This window comes from Fundulus heteroclitus, chromosome 21 (genome assembly GCF_011125445.2).
Source record: "Fundulus heteroclitus isolate FHET01 chromosome 21, MU-UCD_Fhet_4.1, whole genome shotgun sequence".
Taxonomy (NCBI): Eukaryota; Metazoa; Chordata; class Actinopteri; order Cyprinodontiformes; family Fundulidae; genus Fundulus; species Fundulus heteroclitus.
In genome coordinates, this window is record NC_046381.1 from 17811191 (window position 1) to 17828338 (window position 17148).

Below are 17148 nucleotides of genomic sequence, written 5' to 3' on the forward strand. Positions count from 1 at the left end.
TTCCTGCTGTTTGATAAAAGCAAACAGTGAAGGTGTCCGACAAATAGCCAGGATCTGTCCACTGTTCGTTAAAAAGTAAGGACTCATTAAATAGAGTAATGCACTTCCAGTGAATTTATTTTATTTTTCATATTTTGTCTGTGTTTGGTTTAAAGACTATTGGATATAATCACATATTTTACCAAATCCATGGTATTGACAATGGATAAACCTTTCTGGGCCAGGATAATATCAAAAGGTTTTTCATTCATTATCTTGGAAAGGTATCAACAAGCATACGAAGGCATACAATTGATGACATCATAGTTTCCTTCACATTTAGGAGATCAAAGAGCCATTTGGCAGAGAGCAGTACCTGTCACATCTGTTAAAGACCAAGCAATCATTAGAACTCCTCAAGAAATCATCATATTTGCCAGTGGGCAATATCTACTCTTTACACTTTTAGTATGAAGTGAACAGAGTATGTTCACTTCATGTATGTTGAAACAGCAGCCAATTAACCGTGCCTTTTAAAGGTTGATGAAGAGTGTGTTTAATTAGAGACTTAGCGCTGTGGAAGTCCCAGTAACAGAGTGGTTGTGAGTTTTTGACTCTCCTGCTGAGTATTACTGCCACCTCCTCTTAGCAACTGGTTACAAATCCAACCCACATTATAAGATGAAGCATAAATAAGAGCACCAGGCTTATTTATGTCAAGCTAAGTTGCCATCAAAATCAATTTTCTTCTCTAAAATCAAGTCATGAATTCTGTTTTGTGAGGGTTCTGAAGTTCAGAGAAGCCATTCTCACATTCTCCATATCTATCTATCTATCTATCTATATCTATCTATCTATCTATCTATCTATCTATCTATCTATCTATCTATCTATCTATCTATCTATCTATCTATCTATCTATCTATCTATCTATCTATCTATCTATCTATCTATCTATCTATCTATCTATCTATCTATCTATCTATATATAAAATATTTTAAACTGTATACTTTTACGTTTGGATTTATGGAGTTTGATTGATTTCACGTTATTGTAATTCCCATTACAATGCTTACTTTCACATTCTTTTGGTAACAATGGCGGTTTGAATAACAGAATAACTGGAGCAAGGTGAGGGCCAAAGTCCAGAGCAGCAAGTAGATTTTGAAAGTGAAACTGTGGGGATTGTGACTGTGACCAGATGATCAGTCTTGTGGAAGGGGATTGTCCGTATTTGCAATAGCCATGGAATACAGAGATCAGAATAAAACATTGGAGGATAAAAGATGATGCTTAGTGTCATGTTTGAGTCAAACATACCTCAAAATTCTTTGAGAAGATTTTAGTTTTTGTAATGTCACAGATGTCCCTCATTTTCTCTGGCTATTTATGGATGTCTTGATTATGCCATGATATATAAATAATACAGTGGAATTTGTTGCAGCATCATTCTGACTGATAGGTTTGCACAATGAGGTTTTAATTTTAATCTTTTGTAGCATCCCTGCAAACTGTGGTTTGAGGTAAAGGATGCAATTGTAGAAATGTTAGGAAAATAAAACTGCTGACTGCTGAACTTGGGGTGACCAGATGGCCCTGTTGGTGTGGGACTGTGCCACTCATTTCACTCCTGTCCCAGGATCCCACAAATTGAAACAATGCCCCCACGTCTGACTGGGTCAAATTATGAAAAGTAAAAAAATTATTGGAAAGACACTTTTTTTAAAAAAAAACGTAAAGAAAGCAGAGCTGCAGTCATCATTACAGAGCCAAAGCTATCAATCAAAAATATGCAGCAGTGTGCCGCGTCATGACCAACCTGAGCACAATGCTACTAAAATGAAACAGAACAAGAAAAGGATTTTGATGTAGCCTTATAGAACATAATGAAAACTATGTCAAAGAAAAGAAAATGCAGCAACAATAAAGACTGGGGAACGGTTTAATAACTGGGGGAGATCAGTGAAAGGTGATTCTCAGAGAGCTTTTTGTGAAGTTTGCCAAAGTTATTGTTCAATTTCACACGGAGGGGAGCACAATGTGAAGCGACACTGTGAAAGTGAGTTGCACAAGAAACGCGCAGCTGAAAAAGCTTCCTGCCAATGGACTTGTTTTTACTCAAACACAAAGATGCCTGCTAGCCAAGATTAACTTAAATAACATTTTATTTTACTCAAAAGTTCAATAACATTTTTGTGATAAACTTTTAAAAAGTGGTTAACTTTAAAAGCTTCTAAAGTTTTTTTCTGATAAACTTAGAACAAATTTATCAAACTTTTTTAAATTTAACTGTTTTGTTAAACTTCAAAGAGAGTTAAATAATGCTTTTTATAAACTTGGGATACTTTATTGTTGTGCACTAACAGGCAAAGCAGAGATTGATAATGTAAGGTGAGATCTGCGTTTAATTCAAACGTATGACATCATCATGGTATTGGTACGGTGTCACAAGCCTTCTTGTCCCACATTTGGGTTGTTTTTGTTTTTTAGATCTGGTCGCCCTGGCTAAACTTTTTTTAAAAATTTCTGTCACAAAAATTGTAATCAATATCAGGTGTAAACTCAAGAAGATGAAATGGTTACAGAGAATCAAAAGTCTAAACATACATGCAGCTATGCTATTGCTTTTTAATATTTTTTTTCTTTACATTTCCTTTTAGCTTTGTTTGTTTTTCAGTTGATTTGAATAAGAAGTATATTTGAAAATTTGTGGAAAAATGTTGGATTTGTTTTTATTATGCTCTTATTTTTATGAGAATGGATGGGGTCATTTTGATGACCCCATCCATTCTCTTGACAAGCTGATAGAAACAAACATTCCACACTTTAAATGCTGATACAATGTGCTGGACATGCAGCAAGGTTGGCATACAAGCTTTTTTCAATGTACTTTTTTTGATCTTTATCTTTTCAGGTTAATGGAAAACACATAACAGAAAAAGGGAGGAATCCATGGTTAAATCTCGTATGATCAAAGATCAAAGAAAAAATATTAAGTACTGTGACGACAGCCAACCTTGCCACATTCACAAAGGCAGCATATTTTCCTTATTTTTGTCAAAATGTTGCCCTGGAAATTATGCTGTCTTAGTTGACATGCTTTTAATAAAAGATTAATTACACAGGTATTTTCGATTAATTTGTAAACAGAAATACAAATTAGAGCTAAGAGTCACCTGAAAATAAAAAATAAAATGAAATCAACACCTCTACCAGCAGTGAGCCCATTTTGTGTGGAACTTATCAGTGATTTTAGTCATTTCAGCAGTGTCCTGTAAAAAATAAATAAAAATAAAAACAATATAAACATATTTTCAATTAAAACACTGTCTAGACATGAACAGGAATCAAGCATATACAAAATCCCCAATTTGTTTTCAGATTGCTGCTGCTTCATCTACACAGCAACACCATGTTTACTGACCTGGCAACATGTCATGTTGTGTCAAGTCCTCAGTCTTAAGGAGACTTGCTTGAACAGAAAGGTCAGAAAAGTATGTTCATAAAGGGATGTGGACAGCTTTTAGCCCGTGGCATTGCTTTAATCAAAGCCAAATGCAGTTTCAGTCAGAAAACACTTCTGATTTACTCAAGCAACAGTGAGCACTGGCTCTGAGTAAGACCTGTAGGATTTGAGGCAGTGGGGGCATTGACTAAGAAATCCTAGCATTTCTTCTGAGGTATGAGGTGCACATGTGTAAATATATATTTATGTATGCTTCTGTGAACATGTGTGTTTGTGTGTAAGGTGTTCTCGTGGTGGGTCTGCGCTCGTGGCTGTTTTTCCCTGACTTTGTCAGAAACATGTTGCATGAAGCAATACACCTGCAAGTCATGGTGTTAAGTCACTGGTGTTGTGCACTTCACAGCCCATGGTTAACCACATTCATTTCTTATCTTATAGAGAGCAGCTCCATATCCAAAAAAAATTACCTCAACTGAATTCCTAAAATGCATTTCAGGCATTTTGTTCTATTTAAAATCATTGCCAAAACAGATTTAAATAGTGTAGATTTTGTATTGCTAATGTTTACAGTACCTTGCAAAAGTATTTCTGCTAAGTTAACTTTTTCGCATTTTCAAATTGGTAATCACAAACTAGAACTATTTGATTTTGACTTGGTAATAAACCAATACAAAGTAGTACATAATTATGAAGAGGGAAGAAAATGGTGTATTTTTTTTTTTTTTACAAAAAAGGTGGTGTTCATCTGTTAGATGAAAAATAAATTGAGTCAAGCATGTAATTTATACAAAAAACAAAAACACAATGTGAAACCCAAGGAATCCACCAGTCAGAACACAGATAAAAACACCCTTTTGGGCAATAAAACAATATTCTAAGGTTTGCATATTTCACAGAGCTGTTTAAGCTGTTTAAGCCATCATACAGGTGTATGATCCTGCACCTAAACTCAGAGGTTGGTCGACCATGAACCAGAGAAGCTCATGGTAAACGCGGAAGAGCTGCAGAGATTCAAACATTTGGAAGACGGTGCTCCGATCAGATGAGACAGATATTGAGCTTTTTGGCCCTTGTGTGAAACACTGCCTGTGGCAGAAAACTGCACCGTACATGCCTTGAAAACACCATCAGTACTAACAAACATGGTGTTAGTGGCATCATTCTGTGATGATGCTTGGCTTTAGAAGGGACCTGAAAACTGGGCAGAGATGCTGGGAAGATGGATGGACCCAAAGACAGGGCGGTCCCTGGAAGAAAACCTATTACAAACTGCAAAAGATTCAGGACTGTAGCGAGTGTTAAGGGAAAGGTCCAAGAATAAATATACAGTCAGAGCTACAATGAATGCATATTTTCTTTTAGGCTCAATGTTGAGACCTAAGCAAAATTGAGAACTTGAAAAATGATTTTGAAATCACTGCATTTAGACCCTCACTATCCAATGTGATTGAGTTTGAGCTCTTATATAGGCAGAATTTTTAGTATGTACATGTGCAAATATGGTAGAGAAATACCCCCAAAGGATGGTTTTACTGTAAAAAGGTAGGTCTGCAAAGTATTGTATATCGGTTTGATAAATAATTATGCTCACCATAGCATTATTTGTGTCGGTCTTTCACATAAAATCCTAGCAAACTGTCTTGTACGTATGGTTTTGCAAGGCACTAAACTCAATTGCATATATCTTCCTTCTTTTCAAATTCAAACTGCTTCTATGGCAACAACAATCTATTAAAATGCCTGTTTTGAGGAATAGTGGTGTGTTGTGTTGAGCAGCAAGTGGCCCATCGGTGAGAAGCTCCTCCATCGCTGCTGAGAATCAGCCCACACAGCTCCAAATTGCTGATCAGCTTATTTTTAGTTGAGCGGCTGCCCCAGTGACTGGCTTCCATGTGGGACTGACAGAAAATATGGAGCAGATTTCCCAGTTAATAATTGTACATCAGGCTTCTCCCTCTCTGTAATTAACCAATTAACAGGCAACACGCCCCACCAACACCATACCTGATTCAGTTTGCAATCAAAGGAATGCTCGTCTGCAAAGTTTTAATTGCGCCCAAGGCAATAACTTAGTGTTTGTAATCACATTCTCCCCCTTCTTATATTGCACCGTGGTGCGCTTGGGAGGGAAAAACTTACCAGCGCAAGCTAATTCTGCTCACCTCCATGTTGGAGGTGAGCATAGTGCACACACAATGAACATTACCGGTAGTGTTTAGGGTTTTTGCTGAGCAACAGAATAAGTGTTAATATGCTCCCGTAATTATTTACAAGTTGTGCACTGAAAACCTCAGATGAGGGGTGAGTGGCAAGCAGGGGAGGTCTTTATCCAGCATGTCCCCCTTGTGGTAAGGTTTTGTTGAGACTACAGAATACAAAAAGAGAGAAAGAGGAAAGTCCTTGCAACCATAATATATTCTGAGATATAAGCATTATACTTGAACCCGATGAAAAAGAAACAAGTTTTAACTCAGGAACCTGCCTGCTGTGCTTGCCCAATGAAGCTAAGGCTTGTGCCAGAGCCAATCCTCGTTCAGGAGGAAGAGAGGGTGAATAGACTAGATGAATCACTAAGCTGTCATGTGTCTATTTCCCATTCCGACCGTGGGTAAGCAAATTATAGGTGACTTAATGTTCCACTTTTTTCTACATTCTGGTGCACTGCCAGGCCATATAAGGATTGAAAGGCAGAAATATGATTTGTCAGATGGAGGCTGCCACTAATTGTTTCGTTCAAATCCTTCCATTTTTCTCCGGGAGACCAAGGCCGCCCACCGCTTTTTAAAAATACATGGTTGACACTATTCACAACAATGGACTTAAAGCAATTACAAGAGTCATGCATTCTAATATGATAGGCAGAGGAGAGACTGGGATTAGCTTTGCACTCTTGATGTTTTACACACACACACTCTCTCTCTCTATCTCTCTCTCTCTATCTCTCTCTCTGGCTCACACACACATACACACACACACTGCAAAACACAAACAATCTAGGGCAGCTATTCCAAATCCAATTGTTGTGAACATGAAGCCAGCTAGTTTCAGGCGGTGGGGTGAGTTTGGCCCACACATACCAATTAGGCCTGTTTCCAAAGCAATACTGCACAATGCTGCCCAGAGGACTGCAGCCGAACAAGACTTTGATTTCCCTCAATGTGATTGTAATTTCATATTCGTCTGAAATGCAACGTGGCTATCGAGGCTCGCTCCTCGAGATGAGCAGTTCCCAACAAGACACTTGCCCCCACAGTTTATGCACCATTTCTGAGGACAAATAAAGTTTGAGGAAGCATTAGAAAACGTTTGCTTTTGCTTGTGCAAACACATTAGACTTTGATAGGGCCCCAGACAAGAAGAAGGCCTGTTTATTTATTGAACTCATGGCGTTCTTCTGTTGCCACATCAACTCCTTGCTTTTGATCCAGCGTCGTCTTGCGCACACAACCCACCGCCCCTCGCGACTGAGCGTAATGGTTGCATCTGGGATAGAAAATCAAGGCCGTAACTGTGAAAGGCAGTCTGTGGTCCTCACGCCAACTAAACACCATCAAGTCCCAGCGCAGCACATCAGACAGACTGAGGAATAGACAGGGAGGAGGCGTGTAATGAGAGCCAGGAGAATTACTCTATTTAAACGGAGAGCAAGATTGTTTACCTTCTTTCTTTGCAACTTATCATGATGGGTGGTAGACTGCTAATGAGAGGATTTCTTTTTTACTAGTGCCACGGCGTTGCGTCCTTCAGGTTTACGCCATATGTTGGATAAAAAAAGCGCTTCACGATACATGTTCTAAGATCTCTTTTTTGCTTTTGTCATGAAACGCGGTTCTATATTTAGTGTGAGGGAGTGGCAGACGAAGCAGAATGGCCTGTTTACAATGAGTCTCTGATTGTATTCCAGCGTTAGACAGTTGAGGAGATCCGGTTGTCAAAGTAAATCTTCACCTTCTCAGTTGAAGTATTGTGAAGGCTTGAGCATTTGGCATGGGAGGGCGGGGGCGGAAAGAAGCCAAAGAACCCCAAAGAGAGCAAAGGTGTAACCGTACGGAAGTGGCCATATTAGCAGCGCTATTGTTCGGGATTATGTGCCCCCTTCAACCCGGGCCTGGAGTTTGTCAGCAAAAGTGCAGATATGGCTCTATCAATAATCCATGGCATTGTGTATTTCCCAACTGATGCCATTATACGGTTGGGGGATGACAGCGCTCACCAACTCCATCATCTTATCCACAGGGAACAGGATCTCATAAAGCGCCCTCAACATAGACTTCTCATATAACGGGTAATAACTCCAGCCAGTTAATACAAGGGAATTATCAGCAAGAGGAGCAGTGAACCAGCAAAAACCGAGTCGGCCGCCACTGAGTTGCAGTTGTGGAGTGAAGATAGAAGGGGAGTGGGGTGAGAGGGGGAGGAACAAAAGAGAGAGAGAGATAGAGATAGATAGGCCAATGTGAGATAAGAGGGGAGAAAACTGGCGAACGATAACAGATGGAAGAGGAGGGAGCAGGTTTGTCCTGTTAAACATATGATCTGAAGAGAAATGACTTGCATGTGAAGAGGAGTATTGCCGAACTGCAATATGAACTGTCAGGATGTAGGTCAACATGTTTTATGTACACATAGCTGAACAACCTCATATAGTCTGAGGATTCTTCTATCGTACTAAATGGAAGGTATCTTTGCTAAAGACTGGAATAAAAAGCTTAGCCCAGTAAGCCGTCTAATCCTATTAAAAGCTACTTGGATATTTTTTTCATTAATGCTTCATTCAGAGATGATTACTTTATAAATACTGTAGCAAGACAAAGGCTATAGCACTGGACACTGAAGTTCATCCTCCGTCTCACGAATGTCTGAAGAAGTTGATGTGTCTTTGTTTTGTGTTACACCCCCCCTTCTCCAAGCTTGACAAAGTGCTTTATTAATAATATCAATCTTGTTTGTTTACAGTGGATATTGCAATAATACAAACAGCAATAGGAGTAAAAACTAGCTGATGTGCACGGATCTTCTAAGACCATTCAAATTCGTCACTGAGGATAGAAGGAGATACAAATCAAGCAGAAAAAAAATTGCATGCAATATGTCAATGTTTCATGTTTACAAATGTACACCCTGCCTTTGTGTCTTATTAGTTTGAAATTTTCATCTTTTATAGTCTTTTATACCATATTGTACCAATATCGCAAATTTTGCAACTCAATATCTGCAATATCTTTTCTTCGGTTTAGTTTGTTTGCACTTGCGCTTTTTCTGTGATAATATGTTGCTGATGTTGATTGTTTTATATCCATCTCAACTATCTATCTATCAAGGAGGTGAGAGCCCAAAAACTAAACACAGGCTGAACACAGAACAACAAAGTTCAATCCTTATGGTGATGCATGAGTTGGCAGTGGCCTCTCTTGCTCTGAAACAAATAAACACATTTATGTTTGACTCTACTAAGATGCAGGATTTTTTTATATTTATTTTTCAAATGTAGATAAGAATAGGTTTTGATGACATAAAGAAATTATAAAGCAGCTTGTTATGGAGTAATAACTTTTTAGTGGCTTCATTGCTGGCACCAGCTAACACCCCTCCACACAATCTACAAAGCCATGGGTCTGATGTAAAGTGTATATCCTTAAAATTCACTTTTTCTAGCCCATATCTGGGCTAAAACCCAAACTAAAAGAGCGGTCAGAGTTACCACCACCATCTGCTATTACAGCAGTTAGTTACCATGGAGACTATGGATGAAGGTCAGCTAAGAGACATTGCTGAGGAGGTACAAAGACATCTTAAGCAAGTTCCCGTGCTGCTTCAGCATCAAGAAATATGACAGTGCTGCACTGCTCCAAAGCTCCCTAACAGAGAAAAAAAACTATTTTGTTTCTTAATAGATTTTTTTTCTATATGAAATGCAAAATAATCCTATTATTAAATTTTTCCATTAAAAAGTTCCGCTGCTTTTCAGTTTTTTGAACTTTCAGCTGTTCATGTGCAAACATAATTTTAAAAAAACACTTTAATACCACATTTTAACACCTTACATTTGATACATTTTTAAGTTTTCTCAGTATGTTGGAAACCCCAATAAATCTCAAATAGATGTTTTCAAAATGTAAAATATTTGAAAGTTTTTTTATGTAGTGTAATATTTTGCAATAAAGTAAAGATACTATAATAAAAAGTGACATTGTTGTAGTAGGTGGGGAATTTTACAATCACGTTTTCTTCACCTAACCTAAATATTTAATAACTTTTGGATTACAAGCACAATATAGCAACGAGCTAACAAGTCACACCAACAATATCGTATGGCATACAAACAAACAAACAAAAGCTTGCAATGAGTGTTCTTACCACTAAGGCAGAATACAAAGAATGATACTAAACAAAAGCTGGCATTCTGTAGCTTTCTCCCTGAAAACGATGACCCTTTAGCTTTGTAAGCATATTCACAATTTTTTCTCTGTAAGGAGTAGTACAAGGACACAAGAAAGCCATTTAACATGGGAATGAAAAATATGTCTTTAAATCAACAGACTGTCCAAAATTTGACCCAACCAGTTCAGTTAATATTAATTCATGTTTCTCTTTTTAACTTGTGTGTTTTAGTTGAAAAATGGCTTAGAAGAGACTTATTTTTTTCCATGAAGGCTCATTGCTCATATTAGATGGTAAAATGAGCTCATCCCTCCATCTGTCTTCTAAACTTGTTTAATCCTATGGTTGCAGGGGAGCTGGAGCTTTTCTCAATAATCATTGGGCAAGAGACTAAGTAAAACCATGAACAACATGTCAGTCTGTCATTGCCCAAACTTCAGAAATGGATGATGGAAAGGGTTAGTTTCCTACTTATGTTATATTGGTGTTTTGCTTATTAATTGCTTTTTATAACAAGTTATTACATTTTGGTTTTTTAATGCTTGTTACTGCAGTTGCAAAACCAAAAATTGTACACTAATCTTCAACATTTTAGTGTGTGTGGTGGGAGAAGTGAGTCAAAAGTTAATATAGCTGTGAATCACAATATATTTATAATAAAAGAGCTATAAAACAAACTAGGTATTTTAGAACTTGAAAATTATCATTACTATTAATTAGTGTTGCACCGATACCGATACCAGTATCGGCCGGGGCGCCGATACCGCACTAAAATGGTGGTATCGATATCGGCAAGTACCAACAAATAGGTCACAGATACCATTTTTATGTTTGTATGTCACACTTGAACGCAGCCTTCTCTCTCCCGACACTCAGTAGTTCTACTGGATTCACTTTGTATTCGTCTTTTTCCTGCTTTAATAAGGTAGCAGCTTGACAAAGCCATGATACCAATTATTTTACATCCAAGTAGTATGCAGTTCTTACTATATACACACACATAAATTTCAAAGTAATGGTATCGGTATGGTATCGGTATCGGCCGATACTGCACAGCCAGGTATCGGGTATCGGTATCGGGGTCAAAAAATGGCATCGCCGCAACACTACTATTAATAAATATAGCAATATAATTGCTTTTTAAGCAATGTAACAAAATAAATAAAAAAACACTTGTTAGGAAAATGAAATAAGGATCACACCATTCCAGGCAGAATGTACTTCAAGCATATCCGTGATTTGACTATAAGAAAATAACTGACTGAAGAAGTAAAGAGCAAAACTAAGGCACCCAATTTTAATCATAATTTAAAACAAACAACAACAAAAAAGTAGAAGCTTTGCAATACTTCTAACCATTCTTAAAAAAATCCAAATTACACTCCTTACAAGTGATGGGAAATTTGATTATTTTTACTAGCTCTGAGTTATTGAATCACTCAGTCAGTAACGCAGTTAACCACAATGGTGTAATGTGTAACACTATTTAAAGGAGCAAAAAGCAAGATTTTATTATATTAGATAGAAAGAACTAAAAATAGTTTTCTGAAGAACTAAAGGAATCATTTTAGCTGGGATATAGTATGACGTCACACAGCACCTCTGTGTTGTTCTCCAGTCTCTTCTTTACATAGCCGGGCCGACTGCACATGCACGCGCTTGCATGTACTTGCATGTGAACAGCTGCCAATCAGGGCTTAGCCCTTAAAATGCTACTGCGGCTGCTGCATTCACACACAGACGATCAGGACCCATTTTTACCACAAAAAAAACTCTCTTCGACAAAGACGTTGTCAGATAAGGAAAGAGACAAAACTTGGATTAACATTGGTCTCCCGCTTCCATGGCGAAAAGCATTTGGAGAGCAGAAGCAGTTCCAGTTTGACTGGTCTGGTGCTTACAATTTGGTTGGTAGAGAGAGGTGTGGCTTGCCACATATCTTATTTTGGTTTACAGACATTGCTCAACAGCGCACCTAGTCATTAAATTTGTCTTATTGCTATTTTAATGTCATACACTGGAGATAAAAAAAAAAAAAAAGATTTTTGCTCTGAAGCATGCAAACGGTAGTGATTCACGCCCTGAAGTTGTAATGTATCTCTACAATAAACAATAGAACAAGCTAAAATGTATTAGCACAATGATTACCTGAAACATTTCTTCCTACACTGTCACTCAGACTACAGGAGCAGACTGCAAAGAGCAGTTAGCAGCCTTTCAGGAAACGGACAGGTTATCCCGCCTGCAAAGAGCGCAAGTGTGCCGCTGCTGAGCTGAACCATTAACTCACTGAGCTGCTTGAAGTGTGCTGTGTTTGGTTGGTTTTGTGAGTGGAGTCTAGTTGCAACTTGTAGCTGGGTTCTTCACTCACAGCTCAGAGCAAAAAGGTAACGGGATGAGGTAACCAAAATAACACATCATAGGTATAGCTTTTCCAAGGGACAGGTTTTCTGGTCTGTTCTTTTCACCCAGCTGACTGTAGCGGGTTAATAGAGATGACAAATTGAGAGTCATGAGTCACTAAAGTGACTCACGGGTTTTGAATGACTTGTTCAGGACTCGCACAGCACTACTCCGTATTAGTTATAATCTCTCCATTCTCTTGTCCTGATGCATCTCAATAACCCAGGAAGAAAAAACTGAGTAGATCCTCTAGACAGGTTATTTTTTTTAACATCTTGTCTCTTTTTTCAGAGACTTCTTGAGTCTGAAGAATTTTAGGTAAATTCAGACTTTAAAGCAGCGTGTTTGCATAGTGGATCAACAAGTTAAACTGTGATAATTAAAATTAAATCAAAACAAAAGTTACTCTTAGTCCTGGCAGCTCCTGCTGCTAGCAGCTAGTAACCTCGGGGATGATTCACACAGTAGCAACCCTTAAATAAACAGGCTCTGCATTACAAATGAACAAATGTAGGGTAAAATATAGGCATGCTCCTCGTTTTATTATCTGGTCCTCTGTAGCGTCTTTACAGAAAGTAAAAAAAAAAAAGCCACTCCAATAGTATTTTGGGGCCGATTACCTGTGTCAAGGTAATCCTGTCCATCTGCTTTTCTTTTAAAACAATAAATGGTTTAAAAGAAACGCAGATGGACAAAAGCGGGCAGCTCCGGGCAAAAGTGCCTCCTGCTTTTTAATAATGATTTGTATTTGGAGGCCTCCTCTTCAAAGTGGTCGCTGCACAGACGGTCGCTCAGGTTTGGACGGTTATTTTCTGGTCTAGTCTTTCTTATTTTTTCTTTGTCTTTGCGGAAAGTAAAAAATGAGACTCCAGTTACTTTTCCAATGATGTTCAAGCAGTAAAGAGCAACACACTGGACCATTTTGTGAACTGGCCTGTACTTTACCATTTGCTTCTGTTCAATGGCATACTTTTTATCCTTGGTGGCTCAGGTATCGTCACAAAGCCGAATGGTCATGGAAAATGGCAAACCCACCGGAAGCCTTTTCTTTTAATATATTGTAATTAAAATCAAGGTATTACCATTCTTTTTTGATTTACTTCTTTTACAACAAGTATGTTTAGTGCTTCTAGTTTTACGTGAAGTTAACTTCAAAACCCTCTTCATTTCTGGTTTTGCCCATCTCTTTGGACTGTGGGTGTCAGCTGGATTTGCAGGAGAAAAACCAGCATGTACATTTTTTTTTTTTGAAATGTTACATTTATTCAGAATTGCAGGTTAAACTCAGATATTTTATAATCTGTCCCTTATGAACTACCCTACAGCATAACCTACAGCACTGTCTGAATAATTAATTAAAAGGGCTTGCACAGCATCATAATAATGCTTCACAAAGTGCATATCTTCTTGACAGATCTTTGTAAAATACTCTTTTCAGAATTCCCCATTAAAATGTAGACTCCATTGCCAGATTAAAAGGAAAAACAACACACATAGTGTGTTTTCGAGATACAACATAAATATAAAATAGTACATTCCTAAAGTTACAAGCTTTTTCCCTCCAACATATCATGTCTAAGTGTCAGCTATTTTAGGTTTTGTTTTGTTGTGTTTTTTAAATACCCATACATTTTAAGGTCATTGAAGATTGTCAGCTTTAATCAAGCAAATAAAAGGAACCGAGAAATTGGAAAATGTCATCAAAAGCAACCCACATTTGACACATACTTTTTAGCTCCATAGAATTTAATTGCTGTAAGTGTTGTCCCTTGCATATTGTTCTATTGTGTTTCCTGTCACTGATCAGCTGTCTAACATTGAATGAATCTCCCTCCTTAGCTGGGGATTTTTGCAACGACTTAGGCTGAGAAAATGTAATACTTGGTTTAAATACAAGATTTAAGTGCATGGTTTGGGGAGGTATAATACACAACTTTTTTTGTCTGTTAAATCTGCATATGACATTAATGTTGGTTCTCAGCAACACAGACGAAGAACATAAAACTGTGCTTTCCCCCCCACATTGTGAGGTTTTACTTTTGTGTCTTTTGTTAACAAACATCTTACTACTTGGTCTATAATTTTGCTCGTCACCTTTCTTCTCTGTCACTGCCCATTGGATCTCAAGCATTTAGTCCGAAGCATCTGGTTCCAACCCTTTACTGTACCTTTTATTCTTAAACATGGGTAAATGCCAGCCACAAGTGCTATTACCAGTGAGGGTGGACAGGAGGGAGAAAATAAATATATAACAGTCCCTCCCACAAAGCAAAGATAGTCAGCGTTTGCATTTCAGCGGACAATAAAGAGGGCCATCTGTTCCTGTCATTCGTGCTTTATTGTGTTGCTCAGCGGGCTCCTCTCTTTGGAACATCACATCAAGGCCTCACCCCTCTAACATTTTGTAACATTTTACTTAGTCTTAACCCTCCAGTCTCTCTCTCTCTCACACACACGCACACATGCACAAAACACCTGTCTCCTATTTTACATGAACTAAAGTTCGTTTTTGTGTTCACAACTGCAGGAACACATAATGACACTTACGCACATGCACAGTTGACCCTATGCATTTATAGCAGAAAGATATGGGATGGGAGCAAATTACGTGTTGCATTTTTAGATGTTTGGCAAAAAAAATCTTGATACAGAATAAAAACAGATTGTGAGGCCGACATGGTTTTAAATAAATTCCCTGCCCTTGCCACTCATGTTGGCTTCAGCGATAGTATGACAAACACTGCCAAATGTCTCCTTTCATTCATCCTGCAGGATGTGAGGAAATGAGAGAGAGGAAGAGAGAGAGAGAGAGAGACAGAGAGAAAGAGACTTTAACCAAGGAAAAAGTCTGAAAATGACTGACTTTAGAAATGTGTGGCTCTTGAGGGACATACCAGCAGAGCTTCTATTTTCTTCTCTGTGCACATCGGGGGTAAGCACTCTCCAGGTTCCATCCTAATCCAGTTGTGCTTTTTAATGTATAGTTATGGAAAATTGTTTCAGTTTAAAAGAAATAGAATTAAAACAAAATATATTTTAGGGGTAGTTTATACATTGGTGTATAAAATACAGTGTCTTGCATATTTCAAAAATGGATAGATGACTGATAAACCTCCTAAGGTCATATGGTATTTCCTCAGAGACGGTAGCCAGTTAACATTAGCTTCAGCATAGATAAGAAAAAAATAATAGTAGTGGGAATTATTTTCTCTTAAAGTTAGCCTGTATTAAAAAATGTGTAATGTTTGTAATCTGTGACCAAGTGAATAATTGGAGAGCTATACACCATACATTTTTCACACGCAGGTTTAGAAAGTGAATGTTTTTGGTAACCACTGTGCATTACGGTGGGTATGTGAACCCACAATTTAAACATAATTTACTCACTTCTACTGAAAACTTCAGGTTGTAGGTATGCAGTTGGAATGTATATGTAAGACATGCATGTTCATCACTCTTACACTTGCCCTTATAAAAAAAAAATAAAATACAACATTAACGGGGAAGCCTAAAAGGTCTTGGTATGTCAACTTTGTCACTTTAGTCAGAGGCTCTTTAGTGAGTCTTTTTTCCCAATCCTTCATGCAAAATTAATCACATGGTGGATGTAGCTTCAAATGTTGCATACAGATTTCTGTTTTTGCATTAATGTATGAGCCACACTTCATGCTATAGGTATCGCCTTATTTATACAGTATTTGAAGGGGACATTCCCAGTGGCCTGGCCTGGTCCGTGGGTGGGAATAAAGGCTCGGTTTGGTCTAAACTGGTTTTGTCTAAACCAGTTCGGTATAAACAATCAGTGCTGTTCCTGCTGCTCATTTGGGTACCTGCCTTGATGAAGCTCAAACAGGCTTGAGTAGAAAGGATGGGGAAAAGCTGGCACCCCTTCCCCCTCCTTTCTTTTTCCGAGGCTGTCTGTCACAGCAGGGCAGATAGAGACACATACATTACAGGATTTTTCACATATAGCTTGTAAAATAATACGAAAGAGACAGCCAAAGAGGAAAGGAGGAGTAGAGAGGGAGAGGATAAAACAAAAGAAGAAAAGCACCGATGCTGTAAAGGGCTGGAAATTAATATTTTGGAGCAGGTAAGACAGAAACACTAGTGGTGAAAACGCTAGCATAGCCTAGCCAGCACAGCAAATTCCACTTTGAGAAACCTAAAGATGGGCAATAAAAAGATTTAACAAAAGATAATGCCGATTTTATAACATGCATTAACAGGGTCTGGAGAAAATAAATGCTTAATGTACTGAGCCCAGGAATTCAGAAATTGTGTACACTTCATAAACTCCGCTAATTACTTGAATTTCCCTTGTATTATATTATTTTATTTAGACTTTTTTTAACAAGGTAAAATCCTGTCAAGATAAAGAACATATTTGTTGTGATATGAACACTTGCTAGTGTATATAAATAGTCAATTAGGGAATTTGAATTGTTATATATTATTTAAAATGTTATTTTCAATGTTGTGCAATTTAACATATTTGATTATGATTATTAACCATTTGGAAACATTTTTCACTGTAGTAATTATAATTTGATATTATAATCAAATTATAACTACTACAACGGAAAATGTTTCCAAATGGTTGTGATCAAGCACTACCTACCTTTAATGATTATAACTAGCAATTGGGTTTATTAGTTAACAATTATTAACCATTTTTGCCATGAAAGATGGATGTCTAACCAGTTGTAAGACTAAATTGGACTGGACACCAGTAAACGTTAATAACCTTTAATTATTGCAATATGAATCGCTAATAATTAACCACAAGCTAAGGAAAATGGCTTTTTATCTTTGGGTTGTTTACTCAAAATGGGTAATTCATAAACTCTTAGAGACGATTCAATCACTGATATAAAAACCACAGACAACCACAATTAAACTATTTAAAATGTATTAA